This window comes from Halichoerus grypus, chromosome 1, assembly GCF_964656455.1.
Source record: "Halichoerus grypus chromosome 1, mHalGry1.hap1.1, whole genome shotgun sequence".
Taxonomy (NCBI): domain Eukaryota; kingdom Metazoa; phylum Chordata; class Mammalia; order Carnivora; family Phocidae; genus Halichoerus; species Halichoerus grypus.
In genome coordinates, this window is record NC_135712.1 from 74,473,783 (window position 1) to 74,493,514 (window position 19,732).

The following is a 19,732-nucleotide window of genomic DNA, read 5'->3' on the forward strand; positions in this document are numbered from 1 at the left end:
CAAGAACCCCGGTCCCTTAACATAGAGAATGTATTTAGAAACCAAGATCTGCCTCTAAATATGCTCATCGCTACTGATGTCTTTCTTTCTAGGTTGTTTCAGGGGAGAAAACTAAAAATATATCTTCTAAAAATAATGACTAATAAATTGATATTTGCCATTCCAATTCAATTTTAAAGGACTCTCTTAACTTTTGTTGAGTTTTCATAAAGCTGCTTACAGCCTACAATATTTTTGGAAAATAGAGTCTTCCACCAATTCCACCTATTCTAATGTAGTTGTCTTCACTCTTCCAGCCAAATGTGCCATTGCTTCCTTATTTTGGAGGAGGTTGCTGGATGGAAGAGGGTGCAAAACAGTATGAAATGGATTGAAATATATTGAGGTATGGTTAGCTCAATGGCATTTTTTTTTTCAGAATAACTTTCTGCAAGGAAAATGGGATAGAAGCAGAGAGTAAACCAGGAGAAATAATTCTTTCCTTTTTTGGCTCCTGTAATTTTGGAAATTAGCAGAAAAACTCTTATATAAATAAACATGCATTATACAGAGAAGCAGTCTTGAAACTTTTCAAGATTCCGTATGTACTAATCACAATCTGATTTCCTTCTTTTTCACTTCCAAACAAAATTACCCTCAATAAGGCCACCAGAGACCTTCAGATTTCTGTACTTAATAAGCTGTTTGTGATCCTGATCTCGCTTGATAGCTTTGTGACATGTGACCAAGTCCACCTTTATAAGAAGTTATGCTGTTAGGCTTCTTTGGCTTCTCTGGCTCATCTCCCCTTCTCTGGACTTCTTTCTAACCCTTGGCTGCTTTTTGTTAATTTCCTCTGTGTGCCCCTCATTTCCTGCCATCCCTTTAAAACCATTATGCTCCCAAAATAATCCATTGGTTTTAGGTCTTTTTTAACATAGGAGTTCCCCTCATTTTACCAGTACACTTTAATTTTTACTATTCACTAGACCTGGCCTAAAACAATTACAGTTTATCACTTGCCTGACTAATGAAAACAAATAAACAGAAGCAAAATGGTCTGAGCATTTCAATAATTTTCTTTTGTTTTACAGAGCAATTTTGCTCTGCTCTATAGCAGATTACTGGTGGTTATGATAGAGGCAAGCCAGAATACTTGGGGCCTCTAATAAAGAAAGTTAATTTTTTTGTACTTCAACATGGCCAAGTTTTATAATAATTTCGATTAAGCCCTAGATACTTTCAATGTGGTGCAATCATCTTTGCTGGACTTATTTTGCGAACAAAGGTATTTGAATTCTAATCTGATTTTCCAAATGAAAATAGGACCTGAAAGCTGATTTTTAAAGTTATCCTTTAAGAACAATTGTCCTTTAAATGTATTTGGAATAAATGCAGAGGAGACGATGTGGCACTTAGAATCAAACCTCACACATTACATGAATAATGATGCTTTCACAGATGAGATAAATTTAATGAGCAAATGGGCTGCCAGGAAAATGACTTTCAAACCCACCTTTCATTTATCCAAGGTTATAACTATGATTTATTTGCAATCATAATTTTTTGTTTCGTCTTTGATATTATTTCTTCTTTATGATCCACACTAAAAAACTGCCTAGTTATACAACATTATCATCAAAATATGGTGGGTTTTTTTGGGGGGGGGTATTTATAATTTACCTTGTTAAGTGAAAACAAGAATTTACTAAGCAGCAAGGATAACTTAGGCAGATTATAATAAGCTTTTACATAATTATAAATTATATCTTTAGAAACATTCCAATTGGTGGAGGTTTAAAAGCTTGGAATTCTAAGGGACTTGTTAAAATTCATGTCTATTAATATTTTTGCTATTCAGTTAACAGATTTATTTTATTGATTTGTGTTAGTATCCAATTTATTCTCTTGCCATTTTTGTGACAGGGAGCATTATTAAAATCAATGCAAAGTATTTGCCAAGATGAACAAAACCATTCTTTATTCTTTCAGATATATTATTCTATTTTTTAAAAATATTTTATTTATTTGACAGAGAGAGACACAGCCAGAGAGGGAACACAAGCAGGGGGAGTGAGAGAGGGAGAAGCAGGCCTCCCGCAGAGCAGGGAGCCCGATGCGGGGCTCGATCCCAGGACCCTGGGACCATGACCTGAGCTGAAGGCAGATGCTTAACAACTGAGCCACCCAGGCACCCCTCAGATATATTATTCTAATCCAATGGAAGTTTGTTTAACTTAGGAAAGGAAAAAATAATGCCATATCTAGAGAAGCAAAATAAATGATGAGATTGAGAAACCATGCTTTATAACAAAATTTCAAAGAACATTAGACTTAAAATTGATACTGACGAATATCATAGAAAGCACTGGAAGATTACTGCAGTGATTTCGATATATGTGAAAAACTCTCACGTGCACCCTGCACTAGCACATGTTTATTTAAGATATATGAGCCCATTTGTTTAACCACATCTGTTAAGTATCTACAATATCTAATTTTGAGTTTGGCTCTGATTTTATAGAATTTCTAAATATTTGGAAATATCTAACTTGTGTTGTTAGTATCGAAAGGTCTATTATCAGCACTAGCAGAAAAATAATGATAGCCACATATGCTATTTAAGTGTTTTATCAGTCAGCCACATTGAAAAAGTAAAAAAGTAGTGAAACCCATTTTAACAACATATTTTATTTATCAATATATCCAAAATGTTACCCTTTCAACATATAATTAATATAAAATTGATTAATGTGATATGATAATTTACATTCTGCATTTATTTATTTATTTTTAAAGATTTTATTTATTTGAGAGAGAGAGAGGGCATCCATCGGTGGGGGGGTGTGTTGCAGAAGGGGAGGGAGAAGCAGGTTCTCCACTTGAGCAAGGAGCCCGATGTGGAGCTCAATCCCAGGACCCTGAGATCATAACCTGAGCCAAAGGCAGACACTTAACCGACTGAGCCACCCAGAAGCCCCTACATTCTGCTTTTATTTTAAGTTTTCTAAATCCACTATGTATTTTACCCGTTTAGCCTATCCCAATCAAGACTGTCACATTTTAAGTGCTCAAAGCCACATGTTACCAATGACCACTGCATTGGGCAGCCTGGCTCTATGTTCTTTGCCTTTTTCAGCTTCCAGAATCTATCCACATTCTTTGATTTGTGGCAGCATCACTCTAACTTCTATTTCCATAGTCACATCTCCTTCTCTGACTCTGATTCTCTTCCTCCCTCTTATAAAGACCTTTGTGTTTACACTGGACCCACCTGGATAACCCATCTCAAGATACTTAGTTACATGGGCAAATTGTCTTTTGTCCTATAGGGGAGCGTATTCACAGGTTTTGGAGATTAAAAATTTGATGTATTTAGGGGAGGCACTCTACCTACCACAGTACCCAATTGATTCAAGGCAAGGTTAAGTACAGAAAATTCTCCAGGAACTATACATAGCGTTAGTCCTAGCTCAAAGACTTAGTGATTGAGTTCAAACAGTGACACTGATATGAATGTAGTCCTTTTCCATAGATGTGTATAAAATAGTAGTAAGATGATCTTTCACTTTGCAAAATACAGTAACTTATTAAAAAGCTTTTAGTAAATAGGGATGCCTCAGTGGCTCAGTCGTTAAGCGTCTGCCTTCGGCTCAGGTCAGGGTTCTGGGATCGAGCCCCGCATCGGGCTCCCTGCTCAGCAGGAAGCCTGCTTCTCCCTCTCCCACTCCCCCTGCTTGTGTTCCCTCTCTCACTGTCTCTCTCTGTCAAATAAATAAATAAAATCTTTAAAAAGAAAAAAAAAAGCTTTTAGTAAATAGCAATGGCCATCTGCGCAACTCTGCTTACTGACAGCAGTTTGTATGTCTGGTCTCACTCTTTGTCCACATCCAGTTCCTTGGAGTCTAATCTCTCTCTTGCTTCCTCACTTCCCTCTTCACCAGATCTCATTTGATTCCCAAATATGCCCAGCTTCCTCCTACCACAGAGCCTTTGCCTATGGCTTCTTTCTGTCTGAGATGCTCTTTACCTTCCTCTCTAATACCAGTTTTAAGAAATTTTTTTAAAGTGCAGATCCAAGGAATTTTTTTACCTCCTTGTCTTTCCCTTTATTTTTGCTGTTGAGGTAATCATTTGCCTGAATTTATCATTTGTGTGTGTGTGTGTGTATGTATGTGTGTTAAATACATATGAGGCACAAGCCTCTGGTTACAAAATCTTAAGAGATATTTTCCTCACTCCAAACCCAGTTACCGACAGGGAACTTTTCCTAGATCACCATTCCACAATCGTTCAGCCAGGTAAGAATCCGGAGACTAGGCAAGGATCTCAGTTCCATTTCTTCATTTTGTGTGGGTCCGGCAGCCCCCTCTGCTCCCCACACATGGCCATGGGAGCACAAGGCCTGGTGCTCTCCCACCACAGTCTCCCGCGGCAGTGCAGCTTCGCTCATTAGCTGACTGCTTGGCTATTAGATGTCCCCGCATGGCCCATCATGTGCGATTTCTCTTTCTGGCAAACCCAGCTACACATATAAAAGGTTGTTGGCTCTATTTTACAGCACATATCTAGATCGTTTGTGGAACATTTCTGGCTTTTTTTTGCCCCACATTCCTAGAGGCAGAAATCCTCTGTACTCATGTATTTTCATTTATGTTCTGAGGCTTCCTTCTGAAAATTACATTGTCATCTACATTCTGGAGAAAAAAAATATTCTTCTATATTCTGGGGAATAAAATATAGTCTATGGATAAACAACAAAAATAGAAGAAAAGTAACAAGATAGTGTCTATGAAAAACTTGTCTATTCCCTTCTTCCTGGTAGATCTGAGACAGATGCTGCATCACGGACATTACTCTGCATTCTGTGCTCTAGCCGCAGACATTCATTGAGCAGCTGCCCCTCTTCAGCTGGAGGCTTCCCAGGGCCAGGAAAAGAGGGGGGAGGAGAGAGAGAGTATTGAAACCGCAGTAGGATGGAAAAGGATTTACGCCAGTTTCTATGATTTATTACATACAGAGGACCCCAAGGACACACTAGGGGACTGGCACGCTTGGAGCTCCTGTATCCCCATCTGAAAAAAATAGTTTGTGGTGTGTCGTATGCATGCTGCCCATTCAGATTGCCCAGGAATTTTCACTACTATTTATTTGCAGTAGCTAGAATCACTAACAAATGTGTTATATGGTACTGAGCCCCATATACACCTTTGTAGCAACTACACACATCTTTTATTCTGGGTATTTGTTGGTGTGGTGGGAAAGAGGAACATAGTATTCAGAAATCATTTTTAAAAATGCACAGAATATGACACAGCAGTTAAACAAATTGAATCTTAGCAGGACATCAGAAAAAATATAATTTAGCTGCCTGTCTGCATACATATATTTAAATTTAAAAATCAAGTTATATATCTGGCTATCAATCCTTCTCCTTTTCTCCCCCCACCCTCCACTCTATCTTATGTCATCTTCTTTCTTTTTGTCATCCTCTTTCTCACCCTGTGGTTAAGAGATGATGATAGCTGGCCTGGGATGTTAAATAGGCTTATAGGATTATGACTATCTCACTTGGTGAGAGAGAGGATATGGAATTTGAGAGAAATGGGACACCAAAGACAACCTCCAGTGTTTCTGGCCTAAGCAAATGACAGGCTGAGGATGCCTTTACTAAGAATGGGGACTACTTCTGGAGATGCAGGGAACATAGGTGGGGAGACAACCAGAAGTCCATTGGACTTATTAAGTTTGAAACACCCATTAACCAAGTGAAGATGTAGAGTAGGGCATGAAAGCATGGAACTCAGGAGTAAGGTCTAAACTAGGATGTACACTGGAGAATTTTCACCCTGAAGATGCTATGGAAAGCCTTGGGACTGGAAGTGGGGGTAGAGAGAAAAGGAAAGAAAAGTCTGATGCCTAAGCCTGGGGTATAAGCCTGGATATTTCAATTCAGAAAAGGTCTCCTCTTTTTCCCTCTCCCCCTCCCCTCCCCTAATTCTATATCCCCTCTGTACCTAATCGCCTAGGAAGTGAGGTGGTTCAGTTGACCAGTGGTAAAACTCCAGAGGATTCGAGGCATAACTTATTCAGATATTATGGTGTCTTAACCATCTTTGTCAATACCTGACTCAAGAGAATTTAAAATTCTAGCATAATACATTCTAATAATTATTTCTATTTTGTCTATTTTTATTTTGATAAATATTAAATAAATTTTTAAAATATTGCCTTAAATTCCTCAGTTGCTACTCCTCTGTGACTCTTTCTTCATCTCAAAATTTCTGCTACGTGTATGGCTTGATCATCATATTGTGAAGATTAGCCTTTAAAACAGTGTGCGTGACATGCAGTGCTTCTGCAGCACACTAACTGTGACTAGTTTGTGTTGGAGATCCAACCTCTACTGAAGTGCAGCTTTCACTCCAGTCAGGGATCTAGGCTGACCCAGTGTGCCTCTGACAATGGAAGATTAAACTCCAAGCTGCCCACCATTGTAAAGGGAAAATCCATGTCCACACTCTGTGTTCTCCTACCTTGGAAAGGGCCTTCCTCTCTTGATCCCTGGCAACCCATTTTCTCCACAATAAGGTATGAGTTTAGTGAATTTATCTGTCATGAGATGAACAAAATGGGCTTTAAAATGACTGGTAGTAAAAGACAAGTGGTGAAAATAAGCAGAACTAGAAAAAGAGAGGTTCTAGAGTAAAAAGAAATGTAATTTCAAATTCCTATGGGTATAGATGCCCTACTTATTTACAAACTGAGAAAACAAATGTATACATTTTTGTGAGGCAAAAGTTAGGGTCAGACATCAGACTTCTCTTTCTGGTATGAAATAGCTGTAAAAATAATTTAGAGCTCACTTACTATTTTCACGAATATTGCTCTCCTACATTTGACTTGAAAGCAAAGCTATCTGAGCTTGCATTTTCTCTCTGTAATTAAATAACTGTGATATTGTGCTTGTCATTCCATCTTTTCAGTCCTTAGATTCCTAATATATAAAGAAGGAGGATTGGACAAAATGGCTTCAAAGACCCCTTCCCGCTTTAAAATAATTCCATCTTGTTCCTTTGTGTAGGGCCCTAGCCAAATAAAATCTTAATTTTAAAGTAGTTTATCAAGCCAGTTAAAGAGAGGTCTTTTATTTTATGGCCTAAATCAGTGCTTTTAAAACATTAATGTCCATTTGAATCATCTGGAGGTTTTATTAAAATGAAGACTCTGATTCAGCAAGTTGGCGGGGGGTGGCCTGAGATTCTGCATTTCTAACAAGCTCCCAGGAGTTGTTGATGCTGCAAGTCTAAGCACCACACATTGATTAGCAAAGATCTGAACTGTGGGGGATCCAACTATTAGAGACACACTCACCCATGAGGTCTTTCTCAAACATACGGACAAAATTGTGATGACCCAGTGTTTTATGGCAAAGATTAAGTTTAAATGTTTTCTCCCCAGCTAACATCAAATGAAACCAAATCTATTTAGAATAATTATTTGATTATTTTATTTGAATTCAGAATTAAATAGATTTAATTATAATTACTTTTTATATAATTTACTGATTTTTTTTAACTGATTGGTCTCCTGTCAATGGAGTGAAAATATGATGTACTATCTCTACTTGCCTCCTCCCTCTTCCCACAAAAGAAACCCAAGGTGCCAAGTTCACTCTCTAGAAAGTCATCATAATGATGCGGCTGGGAATCATCACTGTATGAAAAAGCCCAGTATAGGTGCAATGGGATTTACTTTCAATTTCCATTAAACCTTCTCCTTCCTCTCAGTCTAATTTATGTCAGGTCCTAGACCTATGAATCTCATATTAATTTGGACAGCTGGTCCCTGCCTCGAACTCAAAGAGCTGGAAGATGTTTTATTAACCACTGCCCACCCAAAACGCACACATACACACACACCGACTTTCCTCAGAAATAATCAGTCAAAAGGAAAGGGCAGCATGTTGCTGAGTCAATTAACATATTGCTTCTGGGAGGAGTTTTTACGTTTTCAGTTTGATAAGTGTGCTCTATTATCGAAGATAAAATCTTTTTGAACACTAACAACCAACATTACCAATTCTTTCCTGTAATTACCCAAGTGATTCTCACTATATAATTCCTATACTCAGACTGTTGTTAATAGGGACCCGCTAAGTCATTGACTACACGAATTAGATTCTCTTTCTAATGAAGAACTGAGACCTTACGCCAGCTCAGGTTCTAGAGTAATTCCTAGTTCTTGTTCTTGTTATCTGTATGGTGGGACAGATCCCAGAGATTCTGATAGACCTGGAGAGGACAACTGGACGCTTCTACTAGAAGGAGGGTGTGAAGCAAAAGAATTAGCTAGGGAACTCATCTGAAATGTAGTTTATTATTATTGTTATTGTTATTATTGCCATATCAACCCCCTCATTGTGGCATTCTGATTCGTTAGGTCTAAGTAAGATCTCCAAAAATTAAATTTTAATAGGCATTCTATGTGATTCTGATGCAAATGTGCATGGGACCATACTTTGATAATGACTTCATTACTCTAAAATATATTTGTTCTTGAATCATTTACTATAAAAATCAACATCTGGAAATGTGCTTGTTAGAGTAGCAGAGATTCTTAGTTTACATAGACTACTGCTATTCATATCAAACTTCACATGTAAATTTAACACAAGTCTCTGTTTAGATTATAGCTGACCACATACTTATCATTCTTTCAGAAGGTAAGAATGTAGCCTATATTGGGCACTAAGATGAATTAATGGTGGCAAAGAACTGAGGGACATGTGAATTTTTTTTAATCCAAATTATCACCTGAATCCAAAACATGTTTTTTACCCAATTTATTTTAGATACTTAGAGTCTATGCTCCAGATGTTGCCTAGAAACACACACAACACACACACACGCGCACACACACGCACACTCACACACTTGCACACGCGCACATACACAGAATGGCTGTCTACTGAAGAGTGCCCCTTCTGCTCTGAAGATGAAAGCTATTTCAAATCAGACATCTTGATCTCTCAAGCTTGTTAAAGATTCCTTCACATTTTCTAGAAATGACATGACTTTCATTTTAGCATTTGCTACTGCTTAAATGCCTGTGGAGTGTTTACTATTATTTTTTAATTTAGTTAAGGGAAAAACACAAGCCCATTTCAACTGGAACATATACATTCTGCTTACTTAAAATTCCTGGGAGGAGTGAAATGGTTTCTAAACACAGTATAGATTTTTTAGAATGTAGACCACTGGAGGATCAACATGCTGTATGGACACAAGTTCAAACCTCTTTGATGAAATATAAGGCTGTAGAAAGAAAAACAGGCAGTAACCAAACTGAATTCCTAGAATTAGTTATAAAAAATTTACACAAATTTTAGTAACTACCTTTGTATAGTTATTTATAGGGACATTTAAAAATAATTATAAGAAAAATGCTAAAAGTGTCCTTTTCTAGAGATTCCAATGTGAGTGGAAGCCTGAAGTAGGGGAAGCACTAGGAAAGCATAAACTGAATTTTAGAGCTGAATGGGGCCTTTACAGGAGGAATGAGAAGACCTGGGTTCCAGCACCATCTAAGCCTATGACTAAGTGACTGAGGGCAAGTTCTGTCTCCTTTCTAGATCTATTTTCTTCTTCTTCAATTTGACTTCTTAAGAATAGGAATGTTCAATTCAGTGGTTTTCAGCCAGGTTGTATAACCTTTCTGGAACTGGAGGAAGTTTCAATGTTTGAAAAGTACTTATCTAGTAGATGCACATACAGTTGTAAGAAGTAATCTGGGGAAATCCCATACACTCTTCACTTCATTTCTCCCAGTAGTAATGTCTCGTATAACTATGGTACAATATCACAACCAGAAAATTAGCATCGATACAATCCATTCATCTTTTTCAGATATCACCAGCTTCACATGCATGCATTTGTGTGTTTGTGTGTGTTACCACAGTCAAGACAGAGAACACTTCCATCACAAGGATACCTCACACTACTTTTTTTACAGCTACCACCAAATCCTTTCTTCCCTTCCCAAACTGTGGTCACTATTAATCTGTTCTCCTTGTTGTTACAAGAATGCTATACGAATGGAACCATACAGAATGTACTCTTTTGAGATGGCAATTTTCATTCAGCATGAGGATCCACTCAAGTTGGTGGGTGTAAAAATAATTTGTTCCTTTTTTGCTGAGTAGTATTTCATAGCATGGATGTACCACAGCTTGTTTAAACGTACATCCACTGAAGGGACATCTGGGTTGTTTATATTTTTGGCTATAATAAATACAGCTATTTGCATATTTTTGTACAGGTTTTTGTGTAAATGTGAATGTTCATTTCTTGGGAATAAATGATAAAGAGCTCAATTGCTGGGTTATATGTGCAAGTTTAGTTTTTTAAAGAAAGTATCAAACTGTTTTCCAGAGTTTCCTGTCAGCAATATATATGTGGCCCTGCATACAAAACTGTCTTCATTCCCAAGGAACCCAATGCAAGGGCATTAACCATGAGTTTGTGTTGTTATTGGCCTGGCCTGCCAACAATCTAATAGCTGGAATTACACTACACTTCTAGGATTTTTCCCTCATTATCTCCTTGTAATAGACAGTTTGTCGTGCTGCCCAGGTGCACCCATCAGGACAAGGCTTTCATTCCATTTCAGCTGCTGAAACTGTTGACTGCTAACCCTTCACAAGTGCAAGCCTCTCCAAGAATTACTCTGGACTGAAGAGAGCTGCCTCACCCCAAACTACACTCCGCCCCTCGAGAGAGACCATGTCCCAAACTGGTTGATGTGGAGGTACAAAGAATTAGCCCTCTAGTTTTGATCTGGGACATTTCTTAAGGGCCCTTCCAGCTCCTGAGCCCCTCATGGGATCAGCTGAGGCCTGTGTGGCCACTGCATCTCAGATCAACTCCTGCCTCTGCCTAACCTTGCTTCCTCACTTCTGGAAGTTGATCTTTAGTGCACACCTCTAAAAAGAACTCCTACATGTAAAACTGTCTCCTTTTCTAAGGAATCCAACACAAAACAGTTGGTACCAGGAGGCAGACACTGAAGTGGAATTTGGGAGTTGCATCCCTACCTAGTGGTGGTGGAGGACTGATGGCCTTGGCATGCTGCAGCAGTATGATTATTCAAAGTTCCTCTGAGGAAGAACTGGGAAGGGATAGCAATGAATGACAATGCTCTCCTGGTTCAACACGGCAGGGGATTGAGCAGCACAGGGAACGTAATTAAGTAAAGGACTGTGGACTTGGATGACCATTGCTAGTTTTTTATACTTTGGAGAAAGACAGTGGAAGCCTACGTGTCATTCGTCATTAATTGAAGATGAAGTTGAAAATCAGAAGGTGTCCTTGATAGCCTATAAATTTATTTAATCAGAGTAGATAAGCCAAATTTGACAAGTATGTTAGAAGTTCGGTAAAGTGCATGAATAACAAATGGTGGTACATAAACCCTGTAGAGATTGAGATTTCTGCCAGACTACAGAAGTTATTAAGTGTCCAGAGGCTTAGGGCAGCTATTGGCAAAGTTCTGCAAAGGGTCAAATAGTAAGTATTTAAAGCTTTGCAGGCCAGACTCTATCGCAACTGGATTTTGCCATTGTAGCATGAAAACAGCCATAGATAATTTATAAATGAATGGGCATGGCTGTGTAAAAATGAGACTTTGCTCACAAAAAAAGAGGGAGCAGGCTGGATTTGGCCTATGGCCTTGTAGTTTGTGAAGTCCTGATGTGGAAGGCATAATTAGACAACACATAAATAATAAGTACAGGACAAATTAATATATCTTGCAACTTCTACCACTAGGAAGGAAGCACGATCTTTTACAGGTCTCTTTGGATTCTGGAGATAAGATATCTCATACTTAGGACTGCTATTTTGGCCCATTTACCTGGTGACATGGAAGGCTGTCAGTTTTGAGTGGGGTCCAGAGTAGGAAAGGGCCCTGTAGCAGGTTCAGGCTATAGTATAAGCTCCCCCAGTAACACAAGAGATATCTATAATAAAAACAAAAGGTGTCATATGGACTTTAGAGCAAACCCCAATAGGAAAATCAAAACTAACACAGCCAGTGGTAGAGCTGAGGTTTGAATCTAGGTGTGCCTGGCTTGTGAGAATAGACACTTATTTTTTCTTAAATTCCCTAAAGCATATAGTACAGTCTTGCATAGCATAGAAATCAAATAAAAAGATACTTAAACATGCTAGCGGTTGTGTGGTCTGATCAATTACGAAGAATTTGTTAAGAACTGTACCTGCTCTATGTCTGATCCACACTGTCAATAAATAACTTTTTGTTGAATACATTTAAATAAACACAGTCAGGTGATTTTGTTCTCGTTGTTTTATGCACACCAAATTTTGAAATACACAGCTTCACGTTTAAAAGGCTTCTACATCATAGAAAACAACTCCATTAGGAGTCATGGTTAAATTCAGGTCTGGCAATTTTAATAAGGATTTTCTTTTCCCAGAGTTCCTCATAGTTGTATGGAAGCCTAACGTAATCCTTGCCCCCAAGGGAAGAACTGTTTCTTCTTTTTTTTTTTTTCTTCCTGATTAAGTATTATGCCATGTTTTAGTCTCATTTGCAAAAGAAAAATCTTAAGGCTTGGATACCAAGTAAGATCAAATTTTGGGGGAATGCTTATTCACATCTGGACGGTGTTAAATGCTCCATGAGGAGAAGCAAACCTCGGTGGCCACGTGACTTATCAAGTGATCTGGGCTGGTCTTGAACCTGAAATCAGAGAGACACAAGATCCAATGTTGGGCAGATGCTCCTCTTGGGATAACAGGGTCATCTTGGCTACCACGGAGGTGGAATTCACATCAGAGAAAAGTCAAAGGACCAGAAGAGTGAAGCTGAAGGAGGGGGAGATGCAGACTGACAATGCAAATATAACAACAGAAGGAGCTTTTACTGAGCCAGATATGCCGGTGGATAGTAGATGACAATCTAATTTACAGCCAGAGTTTATGTAACACATGGGCTATAGCCATTGGCCTTGGGTTCCTGAATGGAAAACGATGAGACAGTGAACATCTGTTGAGAGCTTACTCTGTGCTAGGCACTGAGATAAGTATTTTATACTTATTTTGCTTACTTCTCACAAGAACCCTATAATATCAGTAATTTTATTATGATGAGAAAATTGAGGTTTAGAGAGGATAAAAACTTAAGATTCCAAGTTTATCTTATTCAAAAGTCCATAAAAATGCTTTATGTGCTGGTTAAGGAAAGATAAAATAAAGGGAAAAGTGTTCTCCTTTTCAGACCAGGAGATGGGTTCAGTTTATTCATCCTGTGTCTTTGGTACTAAGAAGAAAGTAAATTATAGGTCATAAGTAAATAATATATCCCAAATTCCCCTTCATAGCCTGGATTTTAAGTGCTGTTCCCTATAGTTCTAATAAAATTTGACAATGTCCTGAATGGTTGATATTGAACTAAAAATTTCACTGCCTGGATTTTCTCATGCTGTTAGAAATGGCACAAGAATGAGAAACTTGCTCATTTACCTTCAAAGGGAATGCATGCTATGAAGATATTGAAAACTTAGGAGTGACTGATCAGTCCTGATTTCCAGTGGTCTGTATAGTTGTCAATCCAGTGTGGACCAATGTGGTCCCTAGTTATCAGACCACAAATTTCAGCACTACTTGGAACTCAGTGAGATTTTTAAACAACTTTTAATAGTGGTAAAATACTCAGTAAGTATTTTGAATGAAAGAATGAAGTCTGGAAGGCTTAAAAGGATAAGGGCAAGAGAGAGCTTGGAACTAGACACATTTACTGGGCCATTGTGAGACTCATGGTAGGAAAATGGAGAGACCAATCTTAAACCAGAGAGCAGCTGAGCTGAGCACTCAGTGTGCTCGGCCTATTCATCAGGTCTAAGCAGCTGAGGGGGCTTCCTATAGTATAAGTGGGGTAACAAAACCCTTTGAATGAAGGTTTTTAGAGTCCAAACATATAGTAAGCAAGAAGTCCTGCCATTAAGTGGAATGGCACCACAAATAGGCCAACTTCAGGATCACTTCTGTAGTAATGTATAGAGTAAAAAGAGTAACTTTTCAACAAGAAATAGAGATGAGTCATCAGAATATTTTACTGATTTAGATTCAATAAATATTGACTTAAGCCATACTTTGTTTTAGCATTGTGCAAAGTGTAGGACCACGCACACACACACATACACACACACACACCAGCAAGGTGAGGGGAGTAAGAGGTGCTCCAACCTCATACTTCCATAGAGATTGCTGAGACTTTTATCTCTATGAATGCTAATTAGATCAGGTTGACATAATGTTATTTGGTTTCACTATACCTTTGCTGATTTTCTGCCTGATAGATCTATCAGTTACTGATAGAGGTGTGTTGAAGTCTCCTACCGTAATAGTGGATATGTCTATTTCTCTTGGAATTCAAGTATTTTCTCATTGCACATTAGTTTTTGTCTCATATATTCTGATACTCTATTGTTAGGTGCCTATGTATTAAGAGTTGCTTTGTCTTCTTTGAGAATTGACACCTTATTTTTACTCAGCACTCCTTTATATCCCTGATAATTTTTCTTGCTTTAGAAGTCATCTTTATTAGAAATATATAGCTCTTCCAGTTTTCTTTTGATTAATATTGGCATGATATATTTTTCTTTATCCCTTTATTTTTCACCTGCCTTTTTATATTTAAGGTAGATTTCCTTAGACAACATATAGTTTCTTCTTTTTTTTAATCTGTTCTGATAATCTCTTTTAATTGGTATATGTAGCCATTCACATTTAAAGTAATTACTGATATAGTTGGATTAATATGTATCATTGGAGACTAGGATTTTGGTATGGAGAACACTTTGTGTGTATTTCAAAATGGTTACTTTCCCTTGGAATTTTTCTTGGGTCTTCATTTTGGAATTTTTCTTGGTTCTTCATTTTGAGAAACTTGAAATTATGGGTGCTTCACTAAGATTGTGGCTCTCAAAAGTTTCTCACACTCAAGTTAATCCACACTCAGCCTCCAGCAATTTATCAACATTATCATTTAAATATTCCTCCCAGTCTGTGGCTTCAGCGGCTTTTGCTCCAGGTAAGCAGATCTTGGCTATATCTTTCTATATGTGCCTGATTCTCCAGATTTTGAGGTGATGCCCTTGACCTCAGTTCTCTGAGATGACCAAGAAGATGCAGTTGATTTTAAACAACATGGGTTTGAACTGTGTGGGTCTACTTACATGCAGATCTTTTTTCGATAAATACAGCACAGTACTATAAATGTATTTTCTCTTCCGTATGATTTTCTGATTAACATTCTCTTTTCTCTAGCTTACTTTATTATGCGAATATAGTATATAATATGTGTTAATTGACTGTTTATGTTACCAGTAAGGCTTCCAGTCAACAGTAGACTATTAGTAATTAAGTTTTTAGGGAATCAAAAAACATATGCAGATTTTTGACTGCACAGAGTGGTTGGTGCCCCTAACTCCCTTCCCCTTCCCCATTCTGCAAGGGTCAATTATAATTGATTTTAAGTACATTTAGTTTTTTCTCATTGTTATGGTAGGAGGAACAACTTCCAAACTCTTTAAATGTCAGACCTGAAACCAGCAGTCTAGACTTCTTTCTTTATTGCTGAAATCAAACCCAAACTTTGCACACTAGTGGTGGTGGCAGCTATGATGTCTGGCAGTATATTCAGGAAGCACAGAGTTAGGAGAATTTTTTCAAAGCAGAGTTCTACCAGGGTGATCTATGAATAAGTTACATAACATCTCTTTAAGCTTCAGTTTTCTTAGCTATATAGTCACTCTTTTTTGCCTAGATTACTTGCCGACTTAGATAAATCATATAAGATCAACGCACTTTGGTTAAAAAACCCCACAAAATCTAAAAATGTATAATATCAAATATTTGTTCATTCAATGTAGAAGTTGAAGTTCTATGATCATTTTAACCTCCAGACATTTAAAGAAGTCATTCTTATCTATATCTATATATATATATATATCAAAGAATATTGGGCTCTGGAGTCCTAGTCAGCCAATAAGAAGATCACAATGTGAATGACATTTTTAAATTGATCCTGCATGAGACATTCAGTTACACAACTTCCAATTCTTAAACATTGTGAATATTGCACAAGATAAAAATATACCCAGGATTTAAAAAAAGTAATTAATTTCTCCTTCTAAAATCTTTTATATTAATAATTAATACAACATGTATAGTAAAAAAGTTTTCTCTAGATATTACATGTCATGTCAAAGTTAATTATTGTAATTTTAACTGTGGAATACTTTTAATCACTTAATGTTAATTGCTCTTTTCTGTCTACCTACCCATCTGTTTTTCTGTCTATAAAAGAGGAGGAGAAAACTAAAAATTTCTTCACTAGTGCTCTGTTCTCCTTAAAAGTTTCTTATGACATCAGCACTGATTCTAAATACTTTAGAGAAAGTTGAATGACACTGAAAACTTTTGGAAGAATATTTATAACATATCAAACTAAATACTTTTTATCTCCATAACTAAAATGTACACAACTCACATTGAATTTAGCCAATGTCATTGAGGACAAATGATTTGCCAGACAATAATACAAAAGAAAGTAAGATCTGATTCCTAAGTTAAAGGAGAGTAGATATAACATAGGACAAATATGATTAATTAATCATGTATTTCTTTTTTGGTAATTTTTTATTGTTATGTTAATCACCATACATTACATCATTAGTTTTTGATATAGTGTTCCATGATTCATTGTTTGTGCATAACACCCAGTGCTCCATGCAGAACGTGCCCTCTTTAATACCCATCACCAGGCTAACCCATCCTCCCACCCCCCTCCCCTCTAGAACCCTCAGTTTGTTTTTCAGAGTCCATTGTCTCTCATGGTTCGTCTCCCCCTCCAATTTCCCTCCCTTCATTCTTCCCCTCCTGCTATCTTTTATTTTTTTTTCTTAACATATATTGCATTATTTGTTTCAGAGGTACAGATCTGTGATTCAATAGTCTTGCACAATTCACAGCGCTCACCATAGCACATACCCTCCCCAATGTCTATCACCCAGCCACCCCATCCCTCCTACCCCCCACCACTCCAGCAACCCTCAGTTTGTTTCCTGAGATTAAGAATTCCTCATATCAGCGAGGTCATATGATACATGTCTTTCTCTGATTGACTTATTTCGCTCAGCATAACACCCTCTAGTCATGTATTTCTGATGTGTTCTATTCCAGATGTATGTAAAAAGGACTGTGCTTGGAGATGATTTAGGCAGAGAATTGAAGTGAGGTCAGGGAAGCCTCACGAGGGGTAAAAGGTATCTTAAGGAGCAATGATAGTTTTACAGATTGGGGAATAAAAGTTGTTAACTTCAGGTACCATCAGTACAACTGGTATTAGTTGGTTTGAAATGTAATAACCGAAAGCATAGTCGAGTAGTAGGAAATAAGGCTGGAAAGATAGTCAGGGACCAAATAACAAAAGGCTTTATATGCTATATAGTTAAAATTCTATCACATCAGAGTATTATCAAATGTTTGACGCAAGAGTTGAAAAAAATGGCAGATATGGCTTAATGTGTTTCTTTTGATCAGTTTTCTTTATGAGATTTATTTTTCTTCCAAACTCAGTGGGCTCTTGCTTTATTTAATTTTTAAGAAGTTCACATTTCTAACAGAGGTATAATTTAACAAGAATTTCTATGCTTTGCAGTGTTTTTGAACAGGAAAGAACTACAAAAGAGGCTATGGATTGTCTTTCCCCTGAGAAATTTGAGACTAAGAATCTTCTCCTCTGTTAGAGATGCTTCAAGGAGAGCTGACTATAGAGATAGGTTAATGAACACTGTTAGTGAATGACCTTACCAGGTCCTCCAACCAAACATTTCAGTGATTCTGTGATTTTTAGAGAGTTGCAAAAAAGCTTTGCAAGTTTATGATAAAATTTGCAAAGCAGCTTATGGTTTGCAAGGATTAGTGGGGCTCTGTGAGCCCATGGATTAGCCTTTATGTTTTAATGTGCCTGCCCTCACAGACAGAAATGACACTGCTCCTTCAGCTTCAATAAGCTATGCACTGTCAGTTGTATTTCCAGTTCTGGCAATATTGAACTCTTTATTACTCAGTCAGGCCTGTTTTGGTCAAGGTCATACACAGTGTTGCTAGCTAGCAAATATAGAAAAAGATGAAGTTAACTGACTTTATAAGAGATGATTAAGAATAAGTTCATAAAGGCATAGAATCTTTGAATGGGAAATTGCCCGAAGATCACTTAATTAAATCTCCAGTTGGATTGAGGAATCTGCCCAGGGTCTCATCTGATCTAACTTTAGGAAGATGAGATAGCACAGAGAGTCTTCACAGGGAATTCCTTAGGATGATCCTTATGCTTGTTCAAACACATGGCAGTGTTATCTCTGGTCACCCTTTGGAACCAATGGCTTAGATCGCCCATAGAAGGAAAATAGTAATAGGAAGAAACAATAAGAAAAAAAAAGATATCTATAGAAAAATATTACACATACTTAATTACTAATCCTCAAGGACACTGATATCAAAGAGGGTGCTGCATTTAATAGAGGTACAGGTATTCAAGGGATTGAAATTGATTCCAGAATCCCTCAGATTTGTCCATGGATACCCTTGTGGATGTTCAACACAGGAAGAACACTCATCCCTACTTTAGATGCCCTGTCACCTTCAAAGACATGAGGGAGAGGAAAAGGAACCCTGTCATCCACACCTTTAAGAGGTCAGCATGTCCGTAAAGCAGAAGTTTTTTGTTTGTTTTTTTTTAAGATTTTATTTATTTATTTGACAGAGAGAGACAGAGCAAGAGCAGGAGCACAAGCAGGGGGAGTGGGAGAGGGAGAAGCAGGCTTCCCGCCAAGCAGGGAACCCAATGGGGGACTCGATCCCAGGACCCTGGGATCATGACCTGAGCTGAAGGCAGACACTTAATGACTGAGCCACCCAGGCGCCCCACAGAAGATTTAATCCACATGTACATTGGAGCCCCAAACACCTTCTCCACATATTATTACTAATGTGTATCATGAAACTGTGGGTCACAAGAGTAACCATTTATAAAATACACTTGAGTTAGTGTGAGAAGCTGCTGATTCCCAGGAACATATTGTTTAGTAATTAACTATGATAGAAATATACTTGGTGATAGTCTCTTCCCATTCTTGTTAAAGATGGCACATGAACTTTCCATAGGAATCTGCAATGATGTATGTAACTTGTTGATGGGAATGCATTATTAATCCAGTTCTCTAGTTCATTTTCTTCTTCTACCTGAAGAGGCTATGGGGGCAGAGGATTCAAAGGGCCATTTGTGCTTCCTTTGATACCAACCAAATGAAAATGTTATACATTCTAATTGGATACTATTTTGATGCATACTTTTATTTTCCACAGCTGAATGATTATAAACTATATCTGTAGGTTTATATAACACTAAAATTTATACATCATGAAGATTCTGGAAGGCTTACAACACCCTCCATCCTCTAACCTTTATCGTACACACTGGATCTCATATTTAGCCAATTCATAAACAGATGCCTGAAGAGCTTTCACATTCTGGATTTTGGAAGGATCTTGGTTTTCTTACAGATCTAAGTGAATGGTTGATAATATAGTGTGTCTTCATACTTACAGCATCCAAGTTTAAAAAATATTGTCTATATTTTTTAAAGATTGGGACAATATTCATC